General features: G+C 35.4%; 1 long non-coding RNA gene across 1 annotated transcript in view; it reads right to left on the bottom strand.

The window, feature by feature from the left end:
- The window catches only part of LOC144341510 (uncharacterized), a 122,559-nt gene that overhangs the window by 4,023 nt on the left and 91,588 nt on the right, over positions 1-26,948 (bottom strand). The gene's annotated exons all lie outside the window — the stretch shown is intronic.

Raw genomic sequence — 26,948 nt, 5'->3', positions numbered from 1 at the left:
AGCCTTAGAGAGTTCTGCACTTGAGTGCCATGATTTGTCAAGACTCAAGCTTGTGTTCACTGACAGGAGTTTGGGAGAAAATGAGCTGGGAGAAATAGATGTGACCGGAGGAAAGTCAGAGAGAAAGCTATGAATTATGGGGAAAAAAAAGTTGAAGAGGAAGATATTCAGGGGTTTCCTCAACCTCTCATTTTCCCAAAATTATATATGTTGCCTGACAGCTGTTCTTGATTTTCTTTCATTTAACATTCACAGGATCATGATTATTTCAAGCAGAACACAAGGGGAAAGTTAAGACTGTAAGAGGTCATTCATCTTCTCCATAAGGGAATAGAAGAAATGTGCAGTCGCCCCCTCATTCTCAGAGTGACTCATCATAAATGATGACTTTTATGTCAAACTAGAATTTTCTTCATTCTTTCTTGTATAAATGTATGAGGGTTATTCCACACTAAGGTGGGTCACCAAGGTAGCTTATAGATTTTTCCTTCCCTTGAGACATTTAAAGAAGATAAATATCAATCTGTCTTTGAAGGATGGCATGGAGTCCTTAGGACAGGTTGAGGAATGAATTAAATAACCTTTGGCTGTCCCCACTGACTTATGAGTGAGAAAAAATTAAGTACACTCACAATATAACACAATTCCTTTTAAACACTTTTTTTTTCCCCCAGTGTGGAACTCTCTGCCCTCCCTGGCATTAGATGTCAAAATAGTACCAAATCTGTGCAATTGAGGTACAAAATTAATTGACTACTATGGTGAGTATCAATGTAGCATAATGAGCCACAGAAGGCCCATATCAATGCTAAATTAGAAAATATCACTGCCTTTCATAACTCAGTTATACCCAATTCTCTAGCATCCAGAAATTACTGGAGCGACTGGAATATTTGTTAAAGGTACTAAGATATCTTACACTTCCTGAGTAGATGTAGAATCTAAAGGAACAATAAGTTCAGCTTCCTAAAACTCTGAGTACTAAGTACTGATTGATCTTAAAATACAACAGGTTGACCAATGCCTGACATATGGTAACTGAATATTGAATAAATTGACTAGAGCTAAATTATTTATTCTTCTGGACTTTTTGAGATGACTAGTTACTGCTCTTTACAGTAGATCTTCCCTTAATTCAGCTCCTCCTTAAGGAGCACAGTCACCACAAAATAAATAAAATAAATAAAGATGATAATTTTTAGGTGCTTCCTGTGGTTCTAAGGTCCTGATGGTGTAAAAATGAGGAATGCTTGGAGCTCTGGGGCATCTCTTACTAGATGACAAGCCACAACAGCAAAATAAAATGTTTTTATTGCCTTAACATCTCCTCTGAGACTTCACTTCAAAAGTTGATTTTATTTTTAAAAGCTAATATAAAATCATCACAGAGATTATGTCTAAAGCAGTTCTTTCAGATATAGCCTTGAAACTAAATGTTCAATATTCATTTTTTATTTCCTCTCACTTATAAGTAACAGTCAATGCAGTTTTCAATTTCTTCTAACCTTATCTCAAAACAAACAAAAAATATTTTTTTAAAAGTTTAATCTCACCTTTCTGTCCAACTAAGACCATGAGATAAAAACTTATTAAAACAACTGCTCTGGGCGGGGAGCGGGAAGGGATAGCATTAGGAAATATACCTAATGTAAATGATGAGTTGATGGGTGCAGCACATCAACATGGCACATGTATACATACGTAACAAACCTGCACGTTGTGCACATGTACCCTAGAACTTAAAGTATAATAATAATAATAATAATAAATTGCTAAAAAAAAAACAACAACTGCTGTATCAGAATCAACTTGCATGTTCCTTCTGTCAAATGATCTATTAATATTTACAGTTAATGTTAGATTTGTTGTTTTGTTTAGTTTGGGTTTGTATCTCAAAATTTTCAAAAAACCAAAGAACCTATTAAGGTCAATCAATAGGTATGTGCCACAAAATTATATCATCTGGCATAGAAAATAATCTTAACACTCACATTAATAAATAGAAATTTTGCATTATGTACTGAATTAGAAGATATTTATAGCATTTTTGTCTTTCTTTCTCAAACTTTCCCAAAGCCTTTCTTTTTCAAGAATTATCTCTCCCCAATCAAAAGTCTTAATGGCAAGCTTGATGTCTGTCTTTATAGATGAAATATGAAACTTATAATCGAAATTTCTCTAAAATGATAATTTATGACCTTTAAAAAAAAAAAAAAAAACAACCCAGATTCAGTTTTTCAGTTGTAGCAACTGTAATGGCATTCCCCCTTTTAACACTGCTTTACTGATTTGATCTTATTTAAGCTTTTCAAGAACCAACATAGTGACAACTTGCTCATTCAGAAGAAATCAAATAAGAAAAGTAGGATTATACTCAGATGAGCATACACTTATCTCATGTTCAACGAAATGCTCTAGAAGCTTTGAATGTTTTCTGAAATGTTAAGCATTTCATGGTCACAAAGATACACTTCTCTCAGTTATTTCTCACTCTAGGAATAGTTTGTCCATTTCTGCAATGCCTTTGCACCCTCTAATGGTCATTTTAGGATTTTCTTTATTGCGAGCAATTTATTCAAGGCTATGCAGAGGCTTCATCTTATAAATTTGAATTTTTATTATTATAATGACATTTACACACTTTATCCCTTTAAATTTGTTATTTTATAGTCCCAAATATTAATTGAAGCTCACGCCTCTTTATATTGTTAAAAAAAAAAAAGTACATAGAGTTGGAATTACTAGTATAATAATTAGGAAACACTTCATACTTTCCAAATATATCTGACATATTAACAAGCTAATAAGAATTTAAGAATTTTGCCTCCTAGGCACAAAACAGTTCAATAGTAAGGCCATCACTTGGCATCACAGTTATTTCCTAATACTGCCATGATGAAGTCAACATAAAATCGGTTTGGGCCTGTTTATATATACAAGGCATAAAAATGAATCGTAACCCAGTACAATATCCTACAAAGAACCTCAGAAATGAGGTTCTCTTTTATTAAGAAGTAGCAGTAACAAGATTAAACACACACACGTATACATATACAGAAACTATAAGCTCAACTGACTCATATATTGTCTCAGGAACATTGAACACCTTTAACCCAGAGATCTTTAAAAAAAAATCTAATGATCAATTGTTACCTTTCTATTATATTTGACATCTATAATAAAAATTGCTTATTCCTTTCCTGATGTCAAATCTCCTTCTTTCTATTATAGTTTCATCTTTAGAAAACATTTAGGAAAAATGTGAAGAGTCTTAATGTCAAGCTTGATGTCTGATTTCATGCTGTTGACAGTGATAAGGAAACCTGCTTTGTGGTAAAGAGAAACAACAGATCAAACCGTACAGACGTGGGAGGAGCTGGTATCAGTGCTTATGAGGAGAATAGTTGCACTTCTATACAATTATTTCTTTCCAGGGCGATGTTACACATTTTAAAATGTTTTTGTCTTTAAGAAAAGTATAACTTGAGCCTTCTAAGAGTTTGAAGTTCCTATGTCATATTCATATTTTTATCAGAAAAGTATTTCAGAACTTATACATATATCCATAAAGCAACAACTTTTGTTTCAAAATAAAACTACTGAGATTAAGGCCATAAAAAGCACTAACCAACAGTGCAATAAATCCCATATAACTGGATAACATTATAGGAGATGTTATCCATTGAGGAGATGGAAAATACAATATTCCCAAGCTGAAAAAAGATAATATTTAGGATGATGCTCCAAGTATTTAAAGTTTCTATCAATTCCCAAATTACTAATGAAATTCAAAAATAAAATTTTGAGTGTCCACTTAAAATATAATTATCTCTAATAGAAGACAATATAGAACTTACCAACATCTCCAGTCCCTGCAAGGTATCCATTTATACAGGTTACTTATGTGTAATTCAATCAGTGAGTCAGATGTAATGACAGCAAATATATACTTAAAAACATTAAGGTTATTGACAGTTCCAAAAATACTCTTTGTCTACAATCATATTTTTAAAAAATCTAAACTCCTTCATCTCTCTTATAATGCAGCCATGTACACTGTCTAAAATCCCGTTTATATTTCATAAACCCTGAAAAATGTGATATAAAGTTGCCAAGTGAATACTACCAGTACTTCATCTTGTATGGATGTTTTTACAATAATGATTATTGACAACTGAAATCTACTGTGTAAGTATGAGCATATTTAAAATATAAAATATGCTTTGTTAATGAGAATAGCAAATAACTCCTGTAAAAATGTATCCTGAGCTACAAAAGTCTGGTGGAATAAAACTTAGAGAATTACTAATTTTCAATAATTTGGAGTTTCAAAGCATTCAAATGTATATTCAAAGACATAAAACTATTAAATCCACTAACACCAACAACCATTTAGGAAACTAATCATGAGGCTTGTTTGAAAGCCTAGTAACCCAGGAGTCCTAAGCTATTGAGCATAAATTTCCAGGCCCTTCAAAATCCACCATGCGACACTACTTTTAACTTCTTCTGCACTATACCTTCTCCTATCTCAATGATAACGTATTTAGCTCCTATTATCAGAAATAATTCCCTCCTTACCGTAGTACATCATTATATACTGTGATTTATCACATGATAATGTAAACTGTTTGAATGGCTTTCTTTCCCAATAGACCACCCATATGAATTTCTTGAAGGCAGGAACTGAGTTTATTTTTATATCTGTAGCTCTTGACAACTGGTAGGTGGCAAAGCAACATGTTGCTTTTAGAGCCAAAAGATCACGATGAAGATCCATGTTTTAATCTATGTTTCAATAACTTGACTTTCTAGTTTCTTATAGGTAGATGTGGAATAAAACAACCTGCAGGATTCTTGTGAAATTGGAAGATATTTATGAAGTGACTAACCCAATGTTTGCTACATATAAAGCACTATTACATGTGCTCAATAAATGTTGGTTCAATTGATTTTTTACCATAGCTCTTTCCATTTATATATTAGCTCAAAATCTTTTCAGAATTCTCAGAATTCAAATCACCACATTGTTCTTGTTCACTTATTCTCATATACCATAATTTAAACATCGCCATCGCTACAAGAATAAAGAATGTTGCTGTGTATTCAGGCAATTTAGGCATTTGAAGGAAGTATGTTCAATGCTTCCCAGAATTAAAATGGTTTAAAATGTCCTCAGAAAGGGGAACTAAAGTTCAGGGCATTCAGCTTTATTTTCTCTTCCATCTCTCACTAAAAGGGAAAAAATGCTTCAATATTTATAAGACTAAGAATAATGGATGTGCATAATTTTGCCTTAACATACATTTCTACCTTTTAAACACAGTTTAAACTCAGTGAAAGGCCAAGAACATAGACTTAATTATGCAGAAAAAGGATGCTTTAACTGCAGTGCACATTCAATAGACAAAATCCAAAGAAAGCAGTCCTGCCTCAAACGTTTACAAATCAATTCATTATATTGATTTGGAATGAGTTGTGCTGTAATTTAAAACATAGATTACCACAGGCCAAACTAAAGTTCTCTTTCTAAGGCACTTTCACTTGGCTACACACATGACCTGAGAATTTTTAAGAAACAGTGATTTGCCTAACCTTATAAAAAAGCTATTGTATGTAAATAATAGGTTTTAATGGAGTAATAATTAAAATGTAATCAAAGCTAAATTTCAATACTATGCCAAAAATTGTGTGTTTGAGTTAACTAATAACTTCAATAAATCATTGATATCTTATTGAGAACAGGCAATGTGCTTCTATTTCAAGATGATTTATTCCACATGCAATGCATAAAATGTTTCCATCTCATTTCCTAATTCTAATGTAATCCTTGAAGAAAATTTTAAGATTTCATTCTGTCTTGTTTGTTTTTCATGGAAAAGGCTGCCCCTTGGGGAATCTGTACTTACGCCTCAGAGTTCTATTGTCCTCCTCACATCCTTTGATGATTTGCTGTTTTATCTTAATATAAGTTAAACATTTTATCATTTTTTTTTCACTTGTCAGTCTTAAAAGGTAGGAATAATAATAGTTGCCACTACATAGGGTAGTTCTCAAAAGCACTGGAACTATAGTTCAGGAAGACTCATTAAATTTTAATTACACATCTAGCAAATGGGGGTATGAGGCCAACCAATTAATTAGAGAAATGGCTAAAATGCACACTTTTTGGGGAGCACAGATTTTTTATCAGTAATTTTCTTCATAGTAAAATACAGAACCTAGTGAATGCAAGAGTCCTGAGAGTATAAGTAAATAAAATAAGAATTTGCAACCGAGTTGTTCCTGAGACAGCCTGAGAATCAAGAGAGAATGTAACAAGGTCCTTCTTTACCATTAAGTCTCTCTCCTTCACTGAAATCTCTCCTGGGCCTCAGTTTCTCCATTGGAGCAATGATCTCATTAAACTACATGAGCTTTCAATTCTATGCTAATTTTAAGTGTTCTGAGTTCTTAATAAGTTAAATAATCATATTAGTAACAGAAATCTACTAATCTGCTATTATCTGATATCTAGATGATATATGAACCTATAAATATACAAATATTTAAATAAGCCATATGTAAGTTATTGAAACACATGTATAGAAGAACTGTTAAAATCCAAGAACATAAAACAGTTGTTGATATGACTTCCTAAAAAGTCTTTATTGTTTCTGGTAAAATGACACAAAAGTTGTGAAAACAAACCCAAACCCCTCAATGAAAACAAAAATTCCTTGCTTGTCCAGTTTCCTTTTCTATGAAATGAAAGAAGAGAATTGCAACAAATTATGGTCTTTGAAACAAATTATAACTAAAGAGAATTTTAAAAATTATTTCCATAAATGTCAAGAGCAATTTAAGCTTTCTAAAATTTGTTACCCTGGTGAATCAGAGTAGCTTTGCTTCATAAGAGCTTTCTTTTTTTTTTTTTTTTTTTTTTTTTTTTTTTGAGACGGAGTCTCGCTTTGTGGTACAGGCTGGAGTGCAGTGGCCGGATCTCAGCTCACTGCAAGCTCCGCCTCCCGGGTTTACGCCATTCTCCTGCCTCAGCCTCCCGAGTAGCTGGGACTACAGGCACCCGCCACCTCGCCCGGCTAGTTTTTTGTATTTTTTAGTAGAGACGGGGTTTCACCGCGTTAGCCAGGATGGTCTCAATCTCCTGACCTCGTGATCCACCCGTCTCGGCCTCCCAAAGTGCTGGGATTACAGGCTTGAGCCACCGCGCCCGGCCTTCATAAGAGCTTTCTTAAAGTTTGCCACAAAATTTCAACATACATAACTACCTTTTCATCAATAGAAATAAATGTTGCTGTGACATTTTTCCAGCAAATTTTAACAGGATTCAAACTACCTATTCTTTCTAATTTTTAAGTATTCACATTTATTTTTCCTGGTTATGGAATAAACGAGAAACAAGGATAAAACAAACCTGTTTTTCTCAGTTATTTGATCCCACGAGAACAAAATTCAGTCTCTAAACTAGTATTTCTAAATACACTTAGCCATAATTTTCAACTGATTTCAAAAATAATTCTTGAAATAAAATTAATTGGAGATAAGCATAGGTATTTAAGGACTCCTTACTAATTGTATTGCTCCTGTGGTACTGAAAGACATTACTTTCCAAGCTTATTATGTACCAAAACGTTTGGTAGTACTGCCACCTGCTGTTGACTCTAAATCATTTTCCAGCATGTATAAATAGAAATAAAAATAAATGGAATAACTCCGGCAAAGTGGTCAAGAAAATACGCATCAACACAAAATTTCAAGACATTTTGTATGCAAACTAATGACAACAGGCAAAGTTATACCTATGCTGTAATACATCTCTTCCCATAAGAGAGGGGCTTAATAGGTGACTGAAAAGGCCCCTGAGCCATTTTGGTTATTCACATTAGATTGAGGTATATCTTTTACAAGAGCATCTTCTATGTGACAAAAAAGCAGGAGATGCAGTACAAAATAAAGTGAAAGCAATAAAGTTCTTCCTGAGGGAATTAATTGACCTTCTTTTAATTGAGTAAACCATGTTCAATGTATGTAGGAAGATAGAAGTATACATGTAGGAGATACAAGTATACATGTAGGAAGATATAAGCAAGTGTGGCAAAAATTGGTAAATCCAGTTGAAGGATATATGGGAAATCACTGTTTTAGCCTTTCTACCTTTCTTCGATTTACAAACTTTCTAAATAAAAAGATGGAGAAAAAAAGTATAATGTTCTGATACATTTAACCTGCTTTACCAGTGCAGCTAAACTTCATGAAATTTAAAAAGAACATTGAAATTATATTAGACAAGCTTAATGCGCAATTTAATGTCTGAGAAAAATTGAAATACTTTCTTAAAATAATTCTGAGGATTTCTTTCTTTTTCTTCCTTATTCTAGAGAAACAGTAGCCTTGGGTCTTATGGGAGATGGCTAGTTGTGTAGTGGGAGCATTGACTTAACATTGCCTCTGGGGTAAGGAAAGAACAATGTGTATAAAAGAACATGAGTATACCAATAGCTTTTTCTTTTACAATTTAACAGCTTCAGAACTGCCCTGTTCATTAACTTTAAAGCTTTATCAGTGTGCTTATCAGATTTCCCTATCAACAGTAAGAATAAAAAAAAATAACTGAAAACTTATTTAAAACATATTCATGAAAATACTGTTTTTTTTTAAAAAAAAGTTTCTTATTTTAATAAGAAATTTAATGTTTGAATAATAGACAGCTTTTGGATTGTCTGTCCAATCTTCTTTCAACAAATTTCTCCTCCTATCTCCCCTAATCCATAGAGATTAAAATTCCATGATTTAAATTACTTAGTGGGCCACTTATAGCCTACCAGCTGGTGCTTCTCTCTTTGGGGAATTCAGAATTGGGATTCAGAAAGGATAGTTGAGTCTTTGATGTTTTCTAAAGTTGAGACAGGTAAACTCAGGGACTATGGTGCTGTCACTGAGTACCAAATGAATGAAAAAGCAGGGAAAAATGACCATATGAAAAGAGAAAAGAAGGAAACTCACATATAGAAATAAGGAAAGAAGAAAATTCAGAAAGTGAGAGAGGGAGTAATGCCTGACAACTTTCTAGTTCCACATGAACACAGCAGTACTTCTACCCATAGGTTCTACGACATTCCCATGTATCCATATAAACCCTTCTCCATTGTAATACACTAGTTTGCTGTGGGATGTTATTTCTCGAAGTCAAAAGTATTGACTCCAATAATAAGTTAACATTTAAAAAATGCAAGGAAAATTTTGATACAAAAAAATTAGAATCCCAGCCAACAATAAAAAAAGCTGAAAATGTAGCTATTACCCATGAGATACAATTTTAGATATAAGTGCAAGCACATACACACACACACACACACACACACACACACACACACAAACCCTGCAATATTTCTCTTAAGCAGAGTCCATGCCTAGGAATTATAATGGTGTTTGTAGTAGATTGTGACATTAGTTCAAAATATTCACTGCTTCTCATGACTTGCTTTGGCCAGTCCAAAATAAGCCCAAGTGATTTGTGGCACTGCCAAGCAGGAACCTTAATGACACATTGGCTTTCCTTTCCCTTTGACCATACAAGAAAGAACAACAATGTAAAGTTGTGTTACAATAATATGAGACTGTGTTACATGTCAACTTGCAATGGACACATAACATGAAATCAATCTATATTGTTGTCACTGAAATTTAGAGGTCGATTGTCATTGCAGTATAACCTGGCAAAAACTGGTGCATGTCTAAAATATTCTCATTATTAAAATGCTAATGGGTAAGAAAGTAAATATTTCATTATGAAGTCCACTTATTATTGCTAATAAGCTTATATTTTAAATAAGCTCTTTTAATTTTCAAGTTATGATGCTATTAATGATTTTAGGGGTCTTTTTTTTTTTTTTTTTTTTTTGAGACGGAGTCTTGCTCTGTAGCCCAGGCTGGAGTGCAGTGGCCGGATCTCAGCTCACTGCAAGCTCCGCCTCCCGGGTTTGCGCCATTCTCTTGCCTCAGCCTCCGGAGTAGCTGGGACTACAGGCGCCCGCCACCTCGCCCGGCTAGTTTTTTGTATTTTTAGTAGAGACGGGGTTTCACCGTGTTAGCCAGGATGGTCTCGATCTCCTGACCTCGTGATCCGCCCGTCTCGGCCTCCCAAAGTGCTGGGATTACAGGCTTGAGCCACCGCGCCCGGCCGATTTTAGGGGTCTTTACACAAATTACTTACCAAACGATATATTTATCACTTCCTCCATGTTTTTAAGAATTGCCAATACACTTATCAAAAATACATATTTCTTCTTAAAACATATTTCAAAAACATTCTAATTTTAATATATAGACTACATATACTAATTTTAGTATACAGGCTAAGTTCTAATTTCCTAATTTTAGTATATAGACTATACTAAAAACTGAATGTTATAAAACTTATTAAAATATATCAATTGAGAAAAAGGTCTTGCCAAATTTTATATCCTCCTTGCTTATTATGAAAACAATCTGATGCCAAGAATTCTGAGTCTTTCAAATAGTATAAACCAAAACAATTGTTAATACGAGTCCTACTTTCTTAGTTATTTTACAACACCAGTGACTTTAAATTCTTAAACAATCTAGATATTAACTCTACTTTTGTGTAAGTACCTTTTTCTTAAGACAATGTCATTTTTAATAGAGTTTTGGTAACTAGAAATAGTTAATAAACAAATATAAACTGGACATGAGGCCAATTCTATACATCCTGCCACTATGATTAACTGTGACCTCAGGTAAGTCATTTTATTTCTCTAAGCCAGTGTAGCTTCATCAGAAAAATAAAGATAATAATCTATACCTACTGCATACAGAAGGAACCAAATAACACAATGTATGTTGTAATCTCTTAAATGTATTATAATTATTATTACTTATATCTGTATTAACCCTACAAGATACCTTGAGATGACCAGAATTTATATACCAAAGGTCAAAATCCAGTGCTATATAATGTATTGCTATAACTCCTTATCTAAAAGAAGGGCCACATGGTCACAACAGAGGCAGCAGTGATGGTTGCATACAGTTTCTACAAACTTTAGTATGTAGTTTAAACTGTTGAAGTGCCAAGTCATTTTGGAGACTAGGAGACTATCTCTACTTCTTTACTAACCCCACCATTACAACCACAATAAACTGTATTAATGAGAGAATGTATTCATGCAATTCACTTTTTAATTCTAGGTGCTCGTTGAATAAACACTCTCCCATTTCTTTATTCTTTTCTTTTTTTTTTTTTTTTTTAGATGGAGTCTCACTCTGTCACCCAGACTGGAGTGCAGTGGCGTGACCTCCGCTCACTGCAACCTCCACCTCCCGGGTTCAAGTGATTCTCCTGCCTCAGCCTTCCAAATAGCTGGGATTACAGGCGCGTGCCAGCACACCCTTTTTTTGTAACACTCTCCCGTTTCAACAACAAAAATACTTTAATGTCCACAACGATAAAGAGATTAATAACTCCAGTGTTGTTTAAATTACATATGGCAACATTACTCTAAGCTTTTTGCATACGTTTACTTATTTAATCTTCATAACAATTCTATGAGAAAGTTATTAATTATTCTATTATTCTGATTTTAAAAACAGAAACAGAGGCACAGATTAAGTGCCCCAAAACAACTTAGGAGTAGCAGAGCCAGGTTTTGAACCTAGGCGAGCAGTATTGAAACTCCACTTCAACCAAATATTATTACACCTATATGGTTGAAGCAAAAAAGAATCTGGGAAAGAAATAAAATACAGTTATGCCATGAAAAGAAAAGAGCAGAAAAGAAGAAAATATTATTTCATTAGTGCACATCAAGTATATCTTTTAAGTAATTCCATTCACTTGAATTACTGGACTTTCATTGGTAAAAACCTTGTGAATGCATCAACTAATACAAACATCGTTCATCTAAATCCATTACTTCCATTGCCACAATTTATTTCTTTCATTGTTACTTCAACTTTGGAGAGTTCATTTTTATTTTACTTATGGGGGTGAGAAATTTTATCTGTGAGCCAATTTTGTCCTTGATAATGAAAATGCACAGTTGGAAAAGCTAAAATCAAGAACAAATAAATGTACAGTAACTGTAACACTATAAATAACAGCTATAGCCTCAACAGCACAGTACTATACAAGCATGCACCTGGAATGGATACATAAAGCATGTTTCTATTGTATCTCTTTAAGAATGAATATTTTTAAATGACAATGTAAAAAACGTCCCAGGGAATGACCTATATAAATATATGACAACTCTGTGTGAATATTTAATGAAAGAAATGCATTTTGGATTCAGATTTGAATGCCACTGACAATCTCTTACAAGCTATTACCTTTATAAATATGACATTCCATTTGAATAGAGAAATTTCAATTCATGATTTCAGCAATCATTTACTAGCTGGCAAGAAAAATTTTCCCAAATTTGAATCATATTTGAAAATGTCAAGAAAGAATCACAAGATTCAGTTTCATTTAAATAAGTTTGACATATTCAAAAACTTGGAGCTTTTAAATTTAAAATATAAAAAAGAAAGTATCCTAGCCCTAATATAAGATGAAGGTGACAAAAATCCATTATTTTCAAGAGAAAAGAATCAACTATTTCCAAGGAAACTATTTGACTTCTTAGGAACACTAGTTTGTCTAAAATAAGCCTAAATTTTATGATTGGCCTATTATAAAAAAATAGATCTCATATATTTAATTCCAATTTGTCAAATGAGAAAATTCAGATGCTAAATATAAGAGCCCTTATATTTTTATATCAAAATTTGCATAAAACACATAATCAAAAGAATGGAAATTTGACTAAATCAACACACCACAAAATAATTACCACAGTGAGTCAAATGGATAAATATTAGTTTCCATAAATCCTCAAAACAACTTTCATTGGTATTTTAAACTAAAAAACTAAAACAATGATTGGCAAATGTCTACATTTTAACTTTTAAAAAGGCTTGATGAGGATCATATTTTTTTTCCAGAATATATGTTACTTTTCTAACAGTATCAATAAGCCCAAAGGGGCATCTATACACATTTCCAAGTTTCAATAATAGCCAAAGCATTAAATAACTAATCCAGTATAAAGCACTATTCCAAAGTAGAGTGTTTGGCCGATATACCTCTTCAGAGAGATACTGTAATTGCTTCACTCCACTTTCAATAAACGATCTATAATGAAAGTTGCTTTTTAGGCTTAACCTAGAGCTGTGCCCTGTGGGAAAAGATTGAGTCTTTGTAAAATGTGCTACAGTTTACTAATAAGAATGCAGAAGCAGCACAACTGATGAACCAGCAAATCTGCTTTGACTTACTTGGTCTTTGCTGAATAAATTTGAATATCATCAAAATATATTATCCTTATCCATAACCTGCTTCCTATGATTTGCTCTATCCTATGCTCATTTCAAAAGGAACTTTAAGCACATCAATATTTTAGGTATTTGTGCTAGTCCTATGGCTTTACATAAAACAGAAGAAAACACTTTTTAAAAAAGACAAAAATAAAGCTTTTAATAGGATTAGGTTACCACATAAGTGTTTAAAACCTAGAGAAAAACAGAGAACATTTACATAACAATATTTATGTTTGATACGGATACCTAATATACAGACTTTCTCACCAAAATAATGCAAAATTACCTTCCTTATATATTTACCATTGACCATCAGAGAACCACAGAGACATGGATTAAAAATCCTCCTTTTACCATGACTGGTTGTCTTATCTTGAACACATCCATTAACTCCTCCCTCTATCCCCTCCCTCCCTCCCTCCCTGGCTAGTTCCCTCCCTCCCTGCTTCCTTCCCTCCCTTCTTCCTTCCTTCCTTCCTTCCTTCCTTCATTCCTGATTCACACATGAATTCATTTAAATTATATTGAAGGTATAATGCATGCTGGACATTGTGTCTGCCTGTGATGATGTAAAGATTAACAAGATAGTTGTTCCTCAAAGAAGCTCCTAATCTTTGGAATATTAGAAAAAATAATTATCTATACTCTAAAATATTATGAAAATGGTTAATTTATGCTTTGGAAGCAGACAAGGGGATATAATTGGTTTCTCTGAGACGGTGGCACATGAACTCAGTCTGGAAAATTATGTAAAAATTACTCAACAAGAAGGTCTATGGGTGAGTGGGTCAAGTGAGGTAGGCATTTCTAACAGAAGAAATAGGAGGAGTGAACATGCCACAGTCTTGGTAATTATGTAGTTGTGGCTTTACGGTAGGAAACAAATAGGGGAGTAATGGAGCTCTCCAAAGTTGGGTGCACACAGCAAAAGGTACACAAGGTGAATACATGAGAAGACTGTAGCTTATTTTTAAAATTATTCTTACCACATCCTTTTTAAAATTCTGCTCCTGTGCATAGTATATAATGTATCTAATATTTTACATATATATATATATACACACATCTACAAGATTTCATACATACACACACACAAAATTATATGTCCTCAAAAAATTTTAATTTATACTATTGCAATTAAAGTAAAAGGACCTCATATTCTATATTCTCCTGAAGGTGATGCATAGTAATAAAGAATTTTTAAAAATGAAGAACAGGTAGATTTTAAAAGATCCACTCTGGTTATATTCTGGGGAGTAAATTTAAAGATGAGATCCAAAACAAATAAAGCAGTTATGAAGCCACTTCAGTAATCCTGGTAAGAACTTAAATGATGCTGGTGGCACAGTGGAAATACCAAGCAGGGGACAGGAGTTGCCTATAAGGGAAAAATATTTTAAACTATAAATCATATTGACTTACATCATTCATTACATTCTAGACCTATACAATTCCACAAAGATAATTTATATATCCTTCCAAAAGTAGGACTACAAATCAAGTTATAATATACCCTTATCCTATTTGAGGTCATTAAAACTCAATGATTTAATTATATTCTGATTTCATGACTAGGACCAATTTTTTAAAAGAAATGTAGTCACTAACCTGGCTACGTCACTCTAGTTGTTCTCATGTAAGCGAAATTAAAATCTTGATCATAGAAAACGGGGTGGGAGACTGGGAGGGAGAGAGAGGGAAGCCAAAGGTGAGGGTGAAGCTAACGCAATGCTATGGCCAGTATCCAATTGTCCCATGCCATCCTACTGGTGATAGAATAAAGGTAGTATCGTTTTTGCTTTCTATCTCTGTTTTACCAGATTCAATAGGCCAGGGCCTCTTAAATAAATATGCATCCAAATATATCACAGATTTCCTTTGCTAACAAAACAAAATAAAACAAAAAACAAAGAAGCCAAGTGAAAGAGAATAGCGAGATATAACATAGGTAAATTATGCTTTATCTATTGGAGTTTAAACAGTTGGATTTAGTGCAATTAGATATATTTTGAGAAACTTTCTCCGTTTTGTTTAAACTCTGTAAAAGAGAAATATTTAACAACAGAATCTGACTAAGTTGTACCTTCGAGTACTATTTACCAACACTTTAAGAAGTCATTATCCATTTTTGAAAGAATAAATGAATGAATGAATCACTGTTCAAATTTTATTCTAGACCACAAGGCCTAGTCCTACACAAGAAGTACCACATTGATGGTCCTATTACCAGAAAAGCTCTGTGTGATTTAGATTGAAAATGTTTTCACCCATTGCAGATAACTTTTTAACTAGAACAAAACGGAACATTTTATAAGATATTTGTAGTGACATTTTGTATCTGGCAATAGTTCCTTATCCTGGCTTTCCAAGTATTTCACATGGCCTTCAGTAACATAGCTACTCTCTTATTTTACTCTGCCTTTCCCACAATTCTGTCAGTTAGATTTATATTAGAATTTGCTAAACAGGATAGTGGCAATAAGTGGATTCTCAAGGATTTTTCAGAAGGACTTAAAATATATAAATCATTTTTAACATCAATGTTAAAAATCATCACATAATGTTTAAAATCAGTTTTTGTCTTAAAAATATACACATGCTTTTGAAATGACTATGTTCCTCAAAAAAATAGGTGAATATTCTAATTTTTCAAAGCTCTAGAAATTTACTGGCTTCAGATTGACAGTTCTATTTAGAGAATAAAAACAAAATGCCATCCCACAAATTCCAAAAGTGTTTATTAATCATTCTAAATTTCATTCCTCCTTTTAATGTATTCTGAAAATATCGTAGCAATCAGCATTATATTATTGTTGTAATGATAGCTTAGGAAGCAACAGAAATCCTCTCTGGGATACTGAAATCAGACAAGTTGGGAACAGCTGAGACAGCACTGTCAGGGCACTTTGTTTAGAAATAACAGGTAAGGTGTCCTTTAATCACAGTAAAGTCATCCTTGTTTTTTATTCCAAATTTCCAGATTTACTTCTGAACTAATCCTTTATGGAGCTCAAAACCAGAATATATTCACCTCAAACAGTAAATTAACCAACATGTGAGCACCTAACATGTGGCTTTAAATATACCGCTAAATTACCTGTCCTTCATAGAGAAGGAAAACTCTGATTCATAGAGCAGGAAACAAACCTAAGGCTCTCAATCCTGGCTGAAGGAATTTACGTGCACTGCAGACATTCACTCTCTGTAGAAGGTCATCGCTTCACAGTCTGGGAAATAATCCCTGCCAGCTGACTTGCAAAGTGCCTGAGGCATCGCTCCTGAGAGGCATAACTCCTACTTCTTTCAAGGCTAGAGGTCAGAGTCATGATCACAGCTCAGTCAAATGTAAAGGAAAAAGTGTGTGGGGTCAAAAATATCCTAAGGAAAAAATAGAAGACTAAAACTCAAAAAATATACTGCGTTCCTCTGGGCTTTGGCATAGTGATGGAAAAACCTGTTGCAGAATATTAAATTTAGGTGTTTTTTTCATCTGAAAGCTTCAAAATAGCTAAACTAAAACTGAATACAAAATCTGAGGGATGTCATGCTGCAATCAGTTTTGAGGACATTTTTAAATGCTACAAATTTATTTAAATGCTCATCAACCTAGACATTCTAAAAAAGCGAAAAAAAAAAGTTTAAGTGACTTACACATGAAATGTGAACAGAGGCTCAATGATTAAATTACTGCACCAATTAACTTGAGTACACAGAAAGAATGCTGCTCTTTCAAGCAATGTTAATTCTGCCTCTGATCAGACAGACTCCTCCTCACATCATGGTTGTTGCTTCATAAAACACAACTCATACAGCAAAGGGGGAGAAATGACTGTGAATAAGAATAAACCACTGTTTGGGAATTCTTTCTAAAATGCATAAACTAAATTGATGTTTGCATGGAAAATACAGTCATTTCTATACACTTCCAAGAGTAAAAATACTCTAAAAGTTGTTTTTGAAAATGGTGAGACAGATGAAATTACCATTAAACTCAACAAAAGTGGCTTGTTACCCATAAAAATCATAAATGAGTGCATTTAAAGATTAAAGGCATTTCTGGATGTACACATTGAAAAGGGTAAACTGTTTTATTCTGGTCACCTCTGCCAACTGCTATTACATGCTGTCATTTTCAGTAAGAGGAAATGTATTTGCAAAAGCAGGGTGAGCACAATAGGCCTTAAATCAGACAAGCTGGGCACTGCTGACAGAGCGCCGTCAGCACTTGGCCTACCAGGGGCCTTGGATATCAGGATTTTATGGTGTGTTTTCCTGACATATCTGACACTTAGTAGACTCTGCTACCTCTTTAGCATCTGGAATATTAACTTACCTTTATGTCTAAACTTGCTCCTACTCTTTTAAGGGACCAGGTTCTATCTTGGCAAAATGGAAAGGAGAACCTCTAACATACAGATTTTATCCAGTCTTTGTTCCTGGTCCTCCAAAACCCAGTTCAGAGGTCATCTCCTCACTGTATTCTATACTAGAATAGACTGCTACAGTGAGGTGGCAACCTAATCCTGAAATCTTCGTGGCTTATACCACAAAGGTTGATTTGTCACTGAAAGTCCATGGCAGATGTGGCAGCTCTCCATAGCAGGTATCTCCTAAGAGTGAATGCCAGTCCTGTCTCCTAGTGACCTTGTCATTTTAACATGCGCTTCCAACATTGCCATAACAGGGTAATAAGAATCTGACTGTAATCCCAGCACTTTGGGAGGCCGAGACGGGCAGATCACGAGGTCAGGAGATCGAGACCATCCTGGCTAACACGGTGAAACCCCGTCTCTACTAAAAAATACAAAAAAGCTAGCCGGGCGAGGTGGCGGGCGCCTGCAGTCCCAGCTACTTGGGAGGCTGAGGCAGGAGAATGGCGTGAACCCGGGAGGCGGAGCTTGCAGTGAGCTGAGATCCGGCCACTGCACTGCAGCCTGGGCGACAGAGCGAGACTCCGTCTCAAAAAAAAAAAAAAAAAAAAAAAAAAATCTGAAGGGCTATAATCCTGTCTCTTACTCCCTTGACCTAGAAGACCACCACTTCTGTCCACAGTGCATAGGCTAGAACTAGTAACAAGGCCATGTCTAGCTGCAAGGAACCTAGGCCATATCATTTTCCCAGAAGATCCAGATGGAGAGAATAAAAAAGACATGGGTAAGCACTTCAAGTCTCCACTCTACCCTTTCTGATCCTGCCCTGCAATTCTACAGTAGTTGCCCTGAATGTTCTCTCCACTTTGTCTTCACTCTATCATAGTGCATGTAATTGTTTACCATCTGCTTTACTTCATTAGACAAGAAACTCCTTGAGAGGCAACCAGATATTATTTTTCTGCCTAAATTCCATAAACATACAAGTAAACACAACCACACAGTCAGATATGTTCTTGCTTAATGTTATTTGAGAAGTTCTAATTACCAAGGTATTATAGCAATATCAAAAATATATTTGACTTAATAAATACGAAAACAAACACTTGTTTAACATGAAGAAATATTCACTGAATCAAAATCCCAGATCCTGGGAAAACAGCCGTATGAGATAAATGAGGACTTTTTCATGTAGTGGTTTACATTCTAATAAGGAAACACTGTTCCAATAAACATTGGAAACAAGAAATTTCAAAAATAAGAATGCCAGAAATAAGAAGGTATCAGTAGGAGAAATACTGTAAACTGAGTGATCATGGGAGCCCTCTAAAAAGATGACATTTGAACTGACACATGGATGCAAGGAGGAATCTGTAATTAGCACATCTAGGAAAAAGGTATTGCAAAAAAGAGGAAACAGCTATCACAAAGGCACTAAGTCCAGAGCAAACTTGGTGTTTTTAAGAATGCAGAATAGAGGCCAGGTGTGGTGGCTCATACCTGTAATCCTAGCATTTTGGTAGCCCAAGGTGGGTGGATCGCTTGAGGCCAGGAGTTCGACACCGGCCTGGTCAACATGGTGAAACCTCATCTCTACTAAAAATACAAAAATTAGCTGGGCATGGTGGCACACGCCTATAGTCCCAGCTTCTCAGGAGGCTGAGGCAGAAGAATCGCTTGAACCTGGGAGGCGGAGGTTGCAGTGAACTGAGATAGTGCTGCCACACTCCAGTCTGGGAGACAGAGTGAGATTCTGCCTCCAAAAAAAAAAAAATGCAGAATATATACATAGTGTACATAAATTAGAAACTGTTCTATCTTTAGTCACATATGAAACTATCTAATATCAAGGCCCTTATGTAGAACTGAAGAGATCCTTACTTTTATTGAATTCACCTCTAAATATAAAGCACAGTTCTCAATATATCTCATTATTGCCATCCACCAACTTTTGCTAAGTGCCTTAGCTAATGAGAGAAATTCAGCTACTACTGCAGAATTTTTTTTTTTTTAAATCAGACTCTTTATGTTTAAAGAAACTACAAGCTATTAGAGAAAAAGGCAAAAATGCATGAAGTATTAATACAAAAAATAAAAAGCAATGTGTGGCAAGAATAAGATGTATCTCCAGACAGCATAAGGTTAATTACCAAGTAAAATTACCTAAACTTATATTTATATGTTACCTGTAACATCAAGTTTCTACTGGTTGAGAGAAAAATGACTGGATTTTACTAAATTTGAAGAATACATTTAACATACTTCTGCCTTAATAGTCTATGTGTTCGTTTGCAGGGCAATCAAAAAAGAAACCAAGTAACTTTCCAAAGCAGCTAAAACTAAATAACAAGAGGTCCAAGTAGTGGTCTTAGAGGGCTAGTAATAGTGAAGGACAAGCCATTTTGTAAAATGACGCTATAGGCAAGAAAAAAAAAGGAGTTTAAAATTTGAACTCCAAATTATTCATCTAAAGGACAATCAAAATTTCATGCACTGATTTGTAACAACACTGTTCTGATAAAGACAACAGTCTGTGTGTTCTAGAATAACAGATAATATGGATCTATTTACTTAACCCATTGGGTTAATGATTAACCAAGCTATGCAGGGGAGGCAAATCACCACATAATCGAGGATATGAATTGAAAGAGGGAAAATATCCTTGTTTTAGTTTAGGTTTTCCAAGAAGCAGATCCTGGGACAAGGATTCATATGAAATCTGTTATCTAGGAAGAAAAAAATGGTAGAGAAGTGGAGAAGTGAGGAATGGCAGGGAAACAGGGAAGGAAAGGCAGCCAATAAAGAGAGTTGGTCCTTAATAAAGAGAGTTCGTTATCTAGTGTCCACACTAGATAAGGAGAACTTGATCTCCTTAGGGAAAGCTGGCAGCTTGTGTAGAACATGCCTTTGAGTAAGAGGGTGACAAAGGCTGAGGTATTTATATATCAATTCCTGTCATGGCCCCAGAGGTATTAATTATTTGGCTTTGCTGATCTGCTGAGCTAGAGGGCAAAGTTCTTTTGTGTAAAGAAAAAACCCTCAGGCTAAGAAATGTAGATGCTGGCATTTGGAAGAAGGGCCAGCATACAATGAAGTGGTAAAAGCAAGGAGATAATAGTGGGAAATCTATAAGTCTATGGACAGTAATGAAGATCCAGTTAAGAGATACTTGACGGGCTTTAAGAAGTGGGTAAGATTTGGAAAAAGGAAAGCATTAAAGGTAGGAAAAGTGGCATGAGCACAAGCAGTGAGGTAGGAAAGGGCAAGAGATATCCCAGGTCAGTGCAATGTATAGGCCAATTTGTCTGGATCAGAAAGGTTTTATATAGGAAATTCTGGGGAAAAATATTACTAAAAATATATTGGGTCCATATTAAGGAGAATATCCAAAGCTAGAGTTTTAATTCTTTCTTGTACACATTGAGAAGCCTTAAGTTTCTAAATGGAAATGTAATAAAATGAAAACATTTTTTTATTTTATTAACATCTATGGGTATTAGACCATATTGTCCTTTGAATGTGAAATCTTATCAGAAAAGATTTGTAACTGTTCAATTTCCCTGAGAGAAAATTACATCCAGAGAGATAGTAACCCATCAGCAATGAGCACCACAAGTATAAAGACTGTCATATCTAAATACCATTTCTCACTAGAAGGCAGCAAGGCTCTTTGGAGAAATGGCTGACTCCAAGTCTGGAGCAAAATATTTACAAGATTGGCCTAAAACATTTTGTCATACCAGAAAGGAAGTAAGCTATCAAACAATGCAGGGGTCTGGTCCAAAAAACTCAGAAGCCCACTTGAGGGGGTTCCCACTGGTCAAGTAAGAAAAAATTCAAGGATCAAAGTAATAAATATATAAATATTTTAAAATAATAATGCCTTAAATGACCTGAAATACATTAAAAATGTTAACATCCATGTGTTCATAAATACTGGCATATCTCTTTTTTCCCCCGCCTGAGACAGAGTCTCACTCTGTCATCAGGCTGGAGTGCAGTGGTGCAACCTTGGTTCACTGCAACCTCCACCTCTTGGGTTCAAGAGATTCTCCTGCCCCAGCCTCCAGCTAATTTTTGTATTTTTCGTAGAGACGGGTTTCACCATGTTGGCCAGGAAGGTCTCGATCTCTTGACCTCGTGATCCACCCGCCTTGGCCTCCCAAAGTGCTAGGATTAGAGGTGTGAGCCACCACGCCCAACCTAGCATATCTTAGAGATAGTTCAGGTTTGGTTCCAGATCACCACGATAAAGCAAATATCATAGTCAAGTGATGTCCATAAGATTTTTTTGGTTTCCCAGTGCACAGAAAAGTTATGTTGATACTATTCTGTAGTCTATTGTGTGGAATAGCATTATGTCTAAATAAAATGTACATAACAATTAAAAATACTTTATTGCTAAAAAATACGAATGATCATCAGAGCCTTCAGTAAGTCATGATCTTTTTGCTAGTAGAGGGTCTGGCCTCAATGTTGGTGGCTGCCGACTGATCTGCTGAAGGCTGGGGTGGCTGTGGCAATTTCTTAAAATAAAACACAATAAAGTTTGCCACATCATTGACTCTTCTTTTTACAGAAAGTGTCTCTATAGTATGTGATGCTGCTTGATAGTATTTTACCCACAGTAGAACGTCTTCAAAATTGCAATCTATTTTCTCAAACCCTGCCACTACTTTACCAACTGAATTGATGTAATACTCCAATTCCTTTGTTGGCATTTCCATAATGTTCACAGCATCTTCACCAGGAGTAGGTTCTATCTCAAGAAACCACTTTATTTGCTCATCCATAAGAAGCAACTCCTTATTTGTTCAAATTTTATCATGAGATTGCAGCAATTCAGACACATCTTCAGGCTCCACTTCTAGTCTGGATTACCTTGCTACTACCACTGCATCTGCAGTTACTTCTTCCACTGAAGTCTTGAACCACTCAAAGTCATCCATTAGGGTTGGAACCAATGTCTTCCAAACTCCTGTTCATGTTGATAGCTTGATCTCCTCTACAAATCACGATTTTTTTTTTGTTTGTTTTGTTTTTGAGACAGGAGTTTTGCTCTTATTGCCCAGGCTGGAGTGCAATGGCACAGTATCAGCTCACTGCAACTCCCACCTCCTGGGTTCAAGCGATTCTCCTGCCTCAGCCTCCCTAATAGATGGTATTATAGGCACCCGTCATCACACCTGACTAGTTTTTTTAATTTTCGTAGAGGTGGGGTGTCACCATATTGGCCAGTCTGGTCTTGAACTCCTGACCTTAGGTGATCCACCCACCTCAGCCTCCCAAAGTGCTGGGATTACAGGTGTGAGCCATGGCACACGGCTCGAATCACAAATGTTTGTAATGATGTCTGGAATGGTGAATCATTTCCACAAGGTTTTCAATTTGCTTTGCCCAGATCCACCAGAGGAATCCCTCCATATGACAGCCATTGTCTTACAAAATGTATTTCTTTAATAACAAGACTTGAAAGTAAAAAGTACTCCTTGATTTGTGGGCTGCAGAATGTTGTGCCAGCAAGTATGAAAACAACATTAATTTCCTTGTATATCTCCCCAGAGCTCCTGAGTGACAGTTACCAGGTACATTGTCAATTAACAGTAATATTTTGAAAGAAATCTTTTCTCTTTTTTTTGAGATGGAGTTTCACTCTGTCACCCAGGCTGGAGTGCAGTGGTGCAATCTTGGCTCACTGCAAGCTCCACCTCCCAGGTTCGTGCCATTCTCCTGCCTCAGCCTCCCAAGTAGCTGGGACTACAGGGGCCCGCCACCACGCCCGGTGAATTTTTTGTAGTTTTTAATAGAGACGGGTTTTCACCATGTTAGCCAGGATGGTCTCGATCTCCTGACCTTGTGATGCACCCGCCTCAGTCTCCCAAAGTGCTGGGATTACAGGCGTGAGCCACCACACCTGGCCCCGAAAGGAATCTTTTCTTCTGAGCAGTAGGGGTCCACGGTAGGCTTATTCAGTAAACCATGCTGTAAACAGATGTGCTGTCATTCAGGCTTTTTTGTTCCATTTAGAGCACACAGGCAGGGTAGATTTAGCATAATTCTTAAGGGCCCTAGGATTTTTAAAATTGTAAGTGAGTATTAGCTTCAACTTCAAGTCACCAGTTGCGTTAATCCCTAATAAGTGAGTCTGCCTGTCTTTTGAAGTTTTGAAGCCAGGCATTGATTTGTTACCTCTTGATATGAAAGTCCTGGGTGGCATCTTCTTCCAACAGAAGGCTGTTTTTTCTACAAAGTCTGCTGTTTAGTTTAGCTGTCTTTGTCAGTTCTCTTAGCTAGATCTTCTGGATAACTTGCTGCAGTGTCTCCATCACCACTTGCTGCTTCAACTTGCACTTTTATGTTATGAAGAAGGCTTTTTTCCTTAAACCTCATGAACCAACTTCTGCTAGATGCCAACTTCTCTTCTGCAGTTTCCTCACCTCTCTTGACCTTCATAGAACTGAAGAGAGTTAGGACTTTGCTCTGGATGAAGCTTTGGCTTAAAGAGATATTAATGTCTGGTTTAATCTTCCACCCAGACCACTAAAACCTTCTCCATGTCAGCAATAAAGCGGTTTCACTTTCTTACCATTCATGTGATCACTGGAGTAGTACTTTTAATTTCCTTCAAGAACTTTTCCTTTGCCTTCACAACTTGGCTGACACTTTGGTGCAAGGGGCTTTGCTTTTGGCCTGTCTTATCTTTTGACAGGCCTTTCTCACTAAGCTTAATAATTTCCAGCTTTTGATTTAAAGCGTGTGAGAGATGTGTGAGTCTTCCTTTCACTTGAACACTTAGGGGCTGCTGCAGGGTTACTAATTGGCCTAGTTTCAATATTGTTGTGTCTCAGGGAATAGGGAGGCCTGAGGAGAGGGAGAGAGACAAGAATAGCCAGTGGATGGAGCAGTGAGAACACACACAACATGTATTAAGTTTGCCAACTTATATGGGTGCAGTTGGTGGCAATCCAAAACAATTACAATAGGAACATCAAAGATTACTGATCACAGATCACCATAACAGATATAATAATGAAGAAGTGTGAAATATTGCAAGAATTACAAAATGTGATAGACACACAAAATGAACACATTGTTGGAAAAGTGACACCTATAGACTTGCTTGCCATAAGGTTGTCATAAACCTCCAATTTGTAAAAAAATGCACTATCTGTGAAGTGCAGTAAAGCAAAGTACAATAAAACAAGGCATGTTTGTATACTTAAAAACCTGAAGGATATTAGGGAACTAGTTAATTATTCTGAAGATTAGGAAATAATGGTGAAAATCACACATTTATCCTATCTTTCCGTATAAACTGCATATTTAATTAGATGAAATTCTTTATTTTAAAATAATTCGTTAGTAAATGTAGAGTGAATATCAAATTAGAATATCGCTATTTGCAACTCATAACAAAATGATGGATGTAGGCAATAATCATGAATGACTGCTCAAACTTAGCTGAAAAGTTGATGGAAAACTTTATGATATTTATAATAAATATATTTATCAGAAATTTAGTATTTAATTATATTTATCATAATTATATATCAATGTCATATATTTATCATAAATATATGTGCCATATTTTATATTTTTATAATATTTATATTATTTATCATAAATGTTATCAGGTTGACATCTGAACCCAATGATCAAGTATAACATTAAAAAAAGACAGACAACCAGAAATTGTAAGCCTCTTGAAGTAATTCAATACAAACTATAACACCTAAAAAGTCTTTTGTGAAAAAAAAAATCAAACTTTAATCTGAGTACTCTATTAACTACCAGTTTGCAAGAAATACAGGGGGAAAGGACACCACAGGAATATAATATGCAAAATTCAGAATGTGGAAAATTCTATAGAACAAATGATCATTACTCTTCAGCAAATAAACTGCCAGAAAAAAAGGGGAAGAGGAAGGAGTCCATAGATCTTTAAAAATCAAATGTGATGTGGAGACTTTGTTTAGATGAATCAACTGGAAAACAAAAAATTTCTGAGGTAAGTAAGTAAATTTGACATTGAATGTTTCTTTTATGTTATTACAGAATTATTGTTAAATTTGTAATACTAGGGATATTGAAGTTGTGTTGTTTTTCAAAGCCCTTGTATTTTAGATATAATTCATATTTCCAAAAAGTTTATTCTTAAATATTTGTCATCAAAACAATATGGGGTCTGGAATTTACTTCAAAACAATCCTAAGAACTGGGAGAACTATATATTAATAATTGTCGACTCTGGATCATTAATACACGAGAGTTCACTATACTAACCTAACATGTGTTTGAATGCAAAGACTGGTTACTCCGAGTGAAGTGACTAATCCTTTCGGACCACCAGTATAGTCACTGAAATTATTAAAGATTGAAGACAACTAGTCACATAAAGAAGCATAGGGCAGCCGGGTGGCTTACGCCTGTAATCCCAGCACTTTGGGAGGTCGAAGTGGCTGGATCACTTTGAGGTCAGAAGTTTGAGACCAGCGTGGCCAACGTGGCAAAACCTCGTCTCTAATAAAAATACAAAAATTAGCTGGGCCTGGTGGCGCAGGCCTGTAATCCCAGCTACTTGGGAGGCTGAGGCAGGAGAATCACTTGAACTCCCGGGAGGCGGAGGTTGCAGTGAGCCAAGATCGCACCACTACACTCCAGCCCAGGTGACAGAGTAAGACCCTGTCTCAAAAAAAAAAAAAAAAAAAAGGAAGAAAGAAAAGAAAAGCAGCTTCATGGTGAGAAGGAGCTTCCAAGGGTAAACTCTGGGTGGGAAACAATGATAAATTGTAAGAGACCCCTGTAGCTGTTGCTGATAACCAAGGAGAGAGTTTAGCAAAGGAAAAAGCCCGGTATGGAAGTTAGAAGACCGCCAACACCTAGTTTTGTAATCTCGGACTCATAACTTCTGTAAGTTTTGGAGCATAAAAGCACAGGAACTGAAATAATAAATAATGACAATAATTTTGTTGTGGGTGCCCGCTCTGCACTTCACAACATCCTAAGAGCTTTGGATGTATTATCCTATGTAAACCTCACAATCCAAGAAGGTGGTGTGGGCGCTTGATACATACTTTTTAAAGGACTATGAATGAGTTACGCGTCAGTACATGATACCAGTTTTCACACCGGGTGATTGATTAAGGTGTTACAGAGGCCAAATATCTCTTTTAAGACTGACTTGGTATAGTCAATATT

The sequence above is a fragment of the Macaca mulatta genome, chromosome 6, assembly GCF_049350105.2.
Source record: "Macaca mulatta isolate MMU2019108-1 chromosome 6, T2T-MMU8v2.0, whole genome shotgun sequence".
Taxonomy (NCBI): domain Eukaryota; kingdom Metazoa; phylum Chordata; class Mammalia; order Primates; family Cercopithecidae; genus Macaca; species Macaca mulatta.
Note: the sequence above shows the minus strand (reverse complement) of the source record. Positions and strands in the feature narration are given on the sequence as shown.